Genomic DNA, 9936 nt, shown 5'->3' with positions numbered 1-9936 from the left:
TTATGATTATGGGAAACAAACAAAGCAAAACAAATAATTGCTTTTCAAGCATAATCACCATTAACAATACAACAACCTCAGGGCTATAAAAGCAAAGACATAAGAAATTTAACTAAAAATTATAAACCATGGACACAAATAAGGACTTCTCAGAGGTAATTAACCTAATCATTTTCTATGGTTAAAATTAAGATTTGAACTTAATTAAATGTGACACTAATAATTAAAATGTAAGAAGAGGTTGAGTGTATCAGGAGGGTATTTCCTATTTCCACCTTATGGGTGTTTGAAAATTGGTAATGGTGCAACTGGTAGAATGAATTTTTATTTTTAAGTGATTTTGCCATTAATCTTATTCAAAACCATACAGTCAAAATAAAAAAAATATGATCATCCCACCCCTATCAGGAATGCTGAATCCCTGACAATTTTCAAGCGACAGCTGAAAGCTCATCTCTTTCAAAACTACTTGGCTTCATCGAAAAAAAACAACAACTCTATTTATTCCTTCTTTTTCTAGCTTTTACTTATTTGAACAATGTCTAAAACTTGGTATTACAAGCACTTCCTGTGTCTGTTTGCCTCTAAGAAGAATCACTTTATGTATCCCGAAATTGTGAGTCGCTTTGGATAAAAGCGTCTACAAAATGACTAAATGTAAATCCATCCATCCATCCATCATCTTCCACTTATACGGGGCCGGGTCGCGGGGTCAACAGTCTAAGCAGAGACGCCCAGACTTCCCTCTCCCAAGCCACTTCTTCCTGTCACGCTGTCAGTCTCTTTTTTCCTGGGTGTCCCCTAGTGAGCTCACTTCTCCTTAGGCACTTCACCATAGGCACTTTAATTCCGCTAGTCTGGTCGTGTCGTCACAGTAATTGCACTCCAATTAAATCGCACAGGTGCTGACAATCCTTTGTCATTAGTCTCCCTATATAGAGCTGTCTTTCTCTGTTGTCTGTATGGAGTCCTTATCCTATGTGTCTATGCTCTCGTCTCCCGAGACTTCACCTACCTTCTCGTTCCTCCGAGTTTCCCGTTTCATCCGGTTCCCTCTTTTGGTTTGTTTGTCTATCAAGACTGTTTATTTTGAATTTACCCTTCTGTTAATAAAACCCATACCTTGCTATTGGATCCTGCCCTCTCCGTGTGTTTATCCTAAACCCAACCGTCACACTTCCAGGTCAGCCGGGAGACATAGTCCCTCCAGCGTGTCCTAGGTCTTCTCCAGGACTCTGCTTCTGCTTTGAAAATGAATCCATATATAGTATGGGTGATAGTATGGGTGATAGTATGGGTCACTCTGAATACATATGATTTGAAAGAATAAAGCAACCCTAAAAGAATGAGCTAACCTATAAATCAACCCTTTTTATGAATGTTGGAAAAGGGGAAAAAGTGTAAGTGCAACAATGGAGTTTGATGTTTTGGGTGAATTTGCTTTTAGTTTTCTCCAAAACTATACAGTAAAATGCCTTGATAATTAATACAGTGGTAGTCTGGGTCACTCTGAATACATATACATTAAAAGAATGAACTAACCTATAAAGGAGTACTTTATATGAATTTTTGAAAATGGGAAAAAGTTTAAGTGCAACAATGGAGATTGATGTTTTGCGGGAATTTGCTTTTAGTTTTCTCCAAAACTATACAGTAAAATGCCTTGAATATTAATACAGTGATAGTAGGGGTCACTCTGAATACATATGACTTGAAAGAATGAGCTAACCTATAAAGGAACACCTTTTATGAATTTTGGAAAATGGGAAAAAGTGTAAGTGGAACAATGGATTTTGATGTTTTGGGTGAATTTGCTTTTAGTTTTCTCCAAAACTATACAGTAAAATCCCTTGATAATTAATACAGTGGTAGTCTGGGTCACTCTGAATACATATACATTAAAAGAATGAGCTAACCTATAAAGGAACACTTTATATGAATTTTTGAAAATGGGAAAAAGTTTAAGTGCAAAAATGGAGATTGATGTTTTGGGGGAATTTGCTTTTAGTTTTCTGCAAAACTATACAGTAAAATGCCTTGAATATTAATACAGTGATAGTAGGGGTCACTCTGAATACATATGACTTGAAAGAATGAGCTAACCTATAAAGGAACACCTTTTATGAATTTTGGAAAATGGGAAAAAGTGTAAGTGCAACAATGGATTTTGATGTTTTGGGTGAATTTGCTTTTAGTTTTCTAAAAAAACTATAGAGTAAAATGCCTTGAATATTAATACAGTGATAGTAGGGGTCACTCTGAATACATATGACTTGAAAGAATGAGCTAACCTATAAAGGAACACCTTTTATGAATTTTGGAAAATGGGAAAAAGTGTAAGTGCAACAATGGAGTTTGATGTTTTGGGTGAATTTGCTTTTAGTTTTCTCCAAAACTATACAGTAAAATGCCTTGAAAATGAATACAGTGATAGTACGGGTCACTCTGAATACATATGACTTGAAAGAATGAGCTAACCTATATAGGAACACCTTTTATGAATTTTGGAAAATGGGAAAAAGTGTAAGTGCAACAATGGATTTGGATGTTTTGGGTGAATTTGCTTTTAGTTTTCTCCAAAACTATACAGTAAAATGCCTTGAATATTAATACAGTGATAGTAGGGGTCACTCTGAATACATATGACTTGAAAGAATGAGCTAACCTATATAGGAACACCTTTTATGAATTTTGGAAAATGGGAAAAAGTGTAAGTGCAACAATGGATTTTGATGTTTTGGGTGAATTTGCTTTTAGTTTTCTCCAAAACTATACAGTAAAATGCCTTGATAATTAATGCAGTGGTAGTCTGGGTCACTCTGAATTCATATACATTAAAAGAATGAGCTAACCTATAAAGGAACACTGTATATGAATTTTTGAAAATGGGAAAAAGTTTAAGTGCAACAATGGAGATTGATGTTTTGGGTGAATTTGCTTTTAGTTTTCTCCAAAACTATACAGTAAAATGCCTTGAATATTAATACAGTGAACGTAGGGGTCACTCTGAATACATATGACTTGAAAGAATGAGCTAACCTATAAAGGAACACCTTTTATGAATTTTGGAATATGGGAAAAAGTGTTAAGTGCAACAATGGATTTTGATGTTTTGGGTGAATTTGCTTTTAGTTTTCTCCAAAACTATACAGTAAAATGCCTTGATAATTAATACAGTGGTAGTCTGGGTCACTCTGAATACATATACTTTAAAAGAATGAGCTAACCTATAAAGGAACACTTTATATGAATTTTTGAAAATGGGAAAAAGTTTAAGTGCTACAATGGAGATTGATGTTTTGCGGGAATTTGCTTTTAGTTTTCTAAAAAAACTATAGAGTAAAATGCCTTGAATATTAATACAGTGATAGTAGGGGTCACTCTGAATACATATGACTTGAAAGAATGAGCTAACCTATAAAGGAACACCTTTTATGAATTTTGGAAAATGGGAAAAAGTGTAAGTGCAACAATGGAGTTTGATGTTTTGGGTGAATTTGCTTTTAGTTTTCTCCAAAACTATACAGTAAAATGCCTTGAAAATGAATACAGTGATAGTACGGGTCACTCTGAATACATATGACTTGAAAGAATGAGCTAACCTATATAGGAACACCTTTTATGAATTTTGGAAAATGGGAAAAAGTGTAAGTGCAACAATGGATTTGGATGTTTTGGGTGAATTTGCTTTTAGTTTTCTCCAAAACTATACAGTAAAATGCCTTGAATATTAATACAGTGATAGTAGGGGTCACTCTGAATACATATGACTTGAAAGAATGAGCTAACCTATATAGGAACACCTTTTATGAATTTTGGAAAATGGGAAAAAGTGTAAGTGCAACAATGGATTTTGATGTTTTGGGTGAATTTGCTTTTAGTTTTCTCCAAAACTATACAGTAAAATGCCTTGATAATTAATGCAGTGGTAGTCTGGGTCACTCTGAATTCATATACATTAAAAGAATGAGCTAACCTATAAAGGAACACTGTATATGAATTTTTGAAAATGGGAAAAAGTTTAAGTGCAACAATGGAGATTGATGTTTTGGGTGAATTTGCTTTTAGTTTTCTCCAAAACTATACAGTAAAATGCCTTGAATATTAATACAGTGAACGTAGGGGTCACTCTGAATACATATGACTTGAAAGAATGAGCTAACCTATAAAGGAACACCTTTTATGAATTTTGGAATATGGGAAAAAGTGTTAAGTGCAACAATGGATTTTGATGTTTTGGGTGAATTTGCTTTTAGTTTTCTCCAAAACTATACAGTAAAATGCCTTGATAATTAATACAGTGGTAGTCTGGGTCACTCTGAATACATATACTTTAAAAGAATGAGCTAACCTATAAAGGAACACTTTATATGAATTTTTGAAAATGGGAAAAAGTTTAAGTGCTACAATGGAGATTGATGTTTTGCGGGAATTTGCTTTTAGTTTTCTCCAAAACTATACAGTAAAATGCCTTGAATATTAATACAGTGATAGTAGGGGTCACTCTGAATACATATGACTTGAAAGAATCAGCTAACCTATAAAGGAACACCTTTTATGAATTTTGGAAAATGGGAAAAAGTGTAAGTGCAACAATGGAGTTTGATGTTTTGGGTGAATTTGCTTTTAGTTTTCTCCAAAACTATACAGTAAAATGCCTTGAAAATGAATACAGTGATAGTACGGGTCACTCTGAATACATATGACTTGAAAGAATGAGCTAACCTATATAGGAACACCTTTTATGAATTTTGGAAAATGGGAAAAAGTGTAAGTGCAACAATGGATTTGGATGTTTTGGGTGAATTTGCTTTTAGTTTTCTCCAAAACTATACAGTAAAATCCCTTGATAATTAATACAGTGGTAGTCTGGGTCACTCTGAATACATATACATTAAAAGAATGAGCTAACCTATAAAGGAACACTTTATATGAATTTTTGAAAATGGGAAAAAGTTTGTGCAAAAATGGAGATTGATGTTTTGGGGGAATTTGCTTTTAGTTTTCTGCAAAACTATACAGTAAAATGCCTTGAATATTAATACAGTGATAGTAGGGGTCACTCTGAATACATATGACTTGAAAGAATGAGCTAACCTATAAAGGAACACCTTTTATGAATTTTGGAAAATGGGAAAAAGTGTAAGTGCAACAATGGATTTTGATGTTTTGGGTGAATTTGCTTTTAGTTTTCTAAAAAAACTATACAGTAAAATGCCTTGATAATTAATACAGTGGTAGTCTGGGTCACTGTGAATACATATACATTAAAAGAATGAGCTAACCTATAAAGGAACACCTTTTATGAATTTTGGAAAATGGGAAAAAGTGTAAGTGCAACAATGGATTTTGATGTTTTGGGTGAATTTGCTTTTAGTTTTCTCCAAAACTATACAGTAAAATCCCTTGATAATTAATACAGTGGTAGTCTGGGTCACTCTGAATACATATACATTAAAAGAATGAGCTAACCTATAAATGAACACTTTATATGAAATTTTGAAAATGGGAATAAGTTTAAGTGCAACAATGGAGATTGATGTTTTGCGGGAATTTGCTTTTAGTTTTCTCCAAAACGATACAGTAAAATGCCTTGAATATTAATACAGTGATAGTAGGGGTCACTCTGAATACATATGACTTGAAAGAATGAGCTAACCTATAAAGGATCACCTTTTATATATTTTGGAAAATGGGAAAAAGTGTGTGCAACAATGGATTTTGATGTTTTGGGTGAATTTGCTTTTAGTTTTCTAAAAAAACTATACAGTAAAATGCCTTGATAATTAATACAGTGGTAGTCTGGGTCACTCTGAATACATATACATTAAAAGAATGAGCTAACCTATAAAGGAACACCTTTTATGAATTTTGGAAAATGGGAAAAAGTGTACAGTATTGTTCAAAATAATAGCAGTACAATGTGACTAACCAGAATAATCAAGGTTTTTCGTATATTTTTTTATTGCTACGTGGCAAACAAGTTACCAGTAGGTTCAGTAGATTCTCAGAAAACAAATGAGACCCAGCATTCATGATATGCACGCTCTTAAGGCTGTGCAATTGGGCAATTAGTTGAATTAGTTGAAAGGGGTGTGTTCAAAAAAATAGCAGTGTGGCATTCAATCACTGAGGTCATCAATTTTGTGAAGAAACAGGTGTGAATCAGGTGGCCCCTATTTAAGGATGAAGCCAACACTTGTTGAACATGCATTTGAAAGCTGAGGAAAATGGGTCGTTCAAGACATTGTTCAGAAGAACAGCGTACTTTGATTAAAAAGTTGATTAGAGAGGGGAAAACCTATAAAGAGGTGCAAAAAATGATAGGCTGTTCAGCTAAAATGATCTCCAATGCCTTAAAATGGAGAGCAAAACCAGAGAGACGTGGAAGAAAACGGAAGACAACCATCAAAATGGATAGAAGAATAACCAGAATGGCAAAGGCTCAGCCAATGATCACCTCCAGGATGATCAAAGACAGTCTGGAGTTACCTGTAAGTACTGTGACAGTTAGAAGACGTCTGTGTGAAGCTAATCTATTTTCAAGAATCCCCCGCAAAGTGCCTCTGTTAAAAAAAAGGCATGTGCAGAAGAGGTTACAATTTGCCAAAGAACACATCAACTGGCCTAAAGAGAAATGGAGGAACATTTTGTGGACTGATGAGAGTAAAATTGTTCTTTTTGGGTCCAAGGGCCACAGGCAGTTTGTGAGACGACCCCCAAACTCTGAATTCAAGCCACAGTACACAGTGAAGACAGTGAAGCATGGAGGTGCAAGCATCATGATATGGGCATGTTTCTCCTACTATGGTGTTGGGCCTATTTATCGCATACCAGGGATCATGGATCAGTTTGCATATGTTAAAATACTTGAAGAGGTCATGTTGCCCTATGCTGAAGAGGACATGCCCTTGAAATGGTTGTTTCAACAAGACAATGACCCAAAACACACTAGTAAACGGGCAAAGTCTTGGTTCCAAACCAACAAAATTAATGTTATGGAGTGGCCAGCCCAATCTCCAGACCTTAATCCAATTGAGAACTTGTGGGGTGATATCAAAAATGCTGTTTCTGAAGCAAAACCAAGAAATGTGAATGAATTGTGGAATGTTGTTAAAGAATGATGGAGTGGAATAACAGCTGAGAGGTGCCACAAGTTGGTTGACTCCATGCCACACAGATGTCAAGCAGTTTTAAAAAACTGTGGTCATACAACTAAATATTAGTTTAGTGATTCACAGGATTGCTAAATCCCAGAAAAAAAAAAAAATGTTTGTACAAAATAGTTTTGAGTTTGTACAGTCAAAGGTAGACACTGCTATTTTTTTGAACACACCCCTTTCAACTAATTGCCCAATTGCACAGCCTTAAGAGCGTGCATATCATGAATGCTGGGTCTTGTTTGTTTTCTGACAATCTACGGAACCTACTGGTAACTTGTTTGCCACGTAGCAATAAAAAATATACTAAAAACCTTGATTATTCTGGTTAGTCACATTGTACTGCTATTATTTTGAACAAAACTGTAAGTGCAACAATGGATTTTGATGTTTTGGGTGAATTTGCTTTTAGTTTTCTCCAAAACTATACAGTAAAATCCCTTGATAATTAATACAGTGGTAGTCTGGGTCACTCTGAATACATATACATTAAAAGAATGAGCTAACCTATAAATGAACACTTTATATGAAATTTTGAAAATGGGAATAAGTTTAAGTGCAACAATGGAGATTGATGTTTTGCGGGAATTTGCTTTTAGTTTTCTCCAAAACGATACAGTAAAATGCCTTGAATATTAATACAGTGATAGTAGGGGTCACTCTGAATACATATGACTTGAAAGAATGAGCTAACCTATAAAGGATCACCTTTTATATATTTTGGAAAATGGGAAAAAGTGTGTGCAACAATGGATTTTGATGTTTTGGGTGAATTTGCTTTTAGTTTTCTCCAAAACTATACAGTAAAATGCCTTGATAATTAATACAGTGGTAGTCTGGGTCACTCTGAATACATATGACTTGAAAGAATGAGCTAACCTATATAGGAACACCTTTTATGAATTTTGGAAAATGGGAAAAAGTGTAAGTGCAACAATGGATTGTGATATTTTGGGTGAATTTGCTTTTAGTTTTCTCCAAAACTATACAGTAAAATCCCTTGATAATTAATACAGTGGTAGTCTGGGTCACTCTGAATACATATACATTAAAAGAATGAGCTAACCTATAAAGGAACACTTTATATGAATTTTTGAAAATGGGAATAAGTTTAAGTGCAACAATGGAGATTGATGTTTTGCGGGAATTTGCTTTTAGTTTTCTCCAAAACTATACAGTAAAATGCCTTGAATATTAATACAGTGATAGTAGGGTCACTCTGAATACATATGACTTGAAAGAATGAGCTAACCTATATAGGAACACCTTTTATGAATTTTGGAAAATGGGAAAAAGTGTAAGTGCAACAATGGATTTTGATGTTTTGGGTGAATTTGCTTTTAGTTTTCTCCAAAACTATACAGTAAAATGCCTTGATAATTAATGCAGTGGTAGTCTGGGTCACTCTGAATTCATATACATTAAAAGAATGAGCTAACCTATAAAGGAACACTGTATATGAATTTTTGAAAATGGGAAAAAGTTTAAGTGCAACAATGGAGATTGATGTTTTGGGTGAATTTGCTTTTAGTTTTCTCCAAAACTATACAGTAAAATGCCTTGAATATTAATACAGTGAACGTAGGGGTCACTCTGAATACATATGACTTGAAAGAATGAGCTAACCTATAAAGGAACACCTTTTATGAATTTTGGAATATGGGAAAAAGTGTAAGTGCAACAATGGTTTTTGATGTTTTGGGTGAATTTGCTTTTAGTTTTCTCCAAAACTATACAGTAAAATGCCTTGATAAATAATACAGTGGTAGTCTGGGTCACTCTGAATACATATACATTAAAAGAATGAGCAAACCTATAAAGGAACACTTTATATGAATTTTTGAAAATGGGAAAAAGTTTAAGTGCAACAATGGAGATTGATGTTTTGCGGGAATTTGCTTTTAGTTTTCTCCAAAACTATACAGTAAAATGCCTTGAATATTAATACAGTGATAGTAGGGGTCACTCTGAATACATATGACTTGAAAGAATCAGCTAACCTATAAAGGAACACCTTTTATGAATTTTGGAAAATGGGAAAAAGTGTACAGTATTGTTCAAAATAATAGCAGTACAATGTGACTAACCAGAATAATCAAGGTTTTTCGTATATTTTTTTATTGCTACGTGGCAAACAAGTTACCAGTAGGTTCAGTAGATTTTTAGAAAACAAATGAGACCCAGCATTCATGATATGCACGCTCTTAAGGCTGTGCAATTGGGCAATTAGTTGAATTAGTTGAAAGGGATGTGTTCAAAAAAATAGCAGTGTGGCATTCAGTCACTGAGGTCATCAATTTTGTGAAGAAACAGGTTTGAATCAGGTGGCCCCTATTTAAGGATGAAGCCAACACTTGTTGAACATGCATTTGAAAGCTGAGGAAAATGGGTCGTTCAAGACATTGTTCAGAAGAACAGCGTACTTTGATTAAAAAGTTGATTAGAGAGGGGAAAACCTATAAAGAGGTGCAAAAAATGATAGGCTGTTCAGCTAAAATGATCTCCAATGCCTTAAAATGGAGAGCAAAACCAGAGAGACGTGGAAGAAAACGGAAGACAACCATCAAAATGGATAGAAGAACAACCAGAATGGCAAAGGCTCAGCCAATGATCACCTCCAGGATGATCAAAGACAGTCTGGAGTTACCTGTAAGTACTGTGACAGTTAGAAGACGTCTGTGTGAAGCTAATCTATTTTCAAGAATCCCCCGCAAAGTCCCTCTGTTAAAAAAAAGGCATGTGCAGAAGAGGTTACAATTTGCCAAAGAACACATCA

Source organism: Carassius gibelio, chromosome A10 (assembly GCF_023724105.1).
Source record: "Carassius gibelio isolate Cgi1373 ecotype wild population from Czech Republic chromosome A10, carGib1.2-hapl.c, whole genome shotgun sequence".
In the NCBI taxonomy this organism is placed as follows: Eukaryota; Metazoa; Chordata; class Actinopteri; order Cypriniformes; family Cyprinidae; genus Carassius; species Carassius gibelio.
This window is presented reverse-complemented; position numbering follows the sequence as displayed.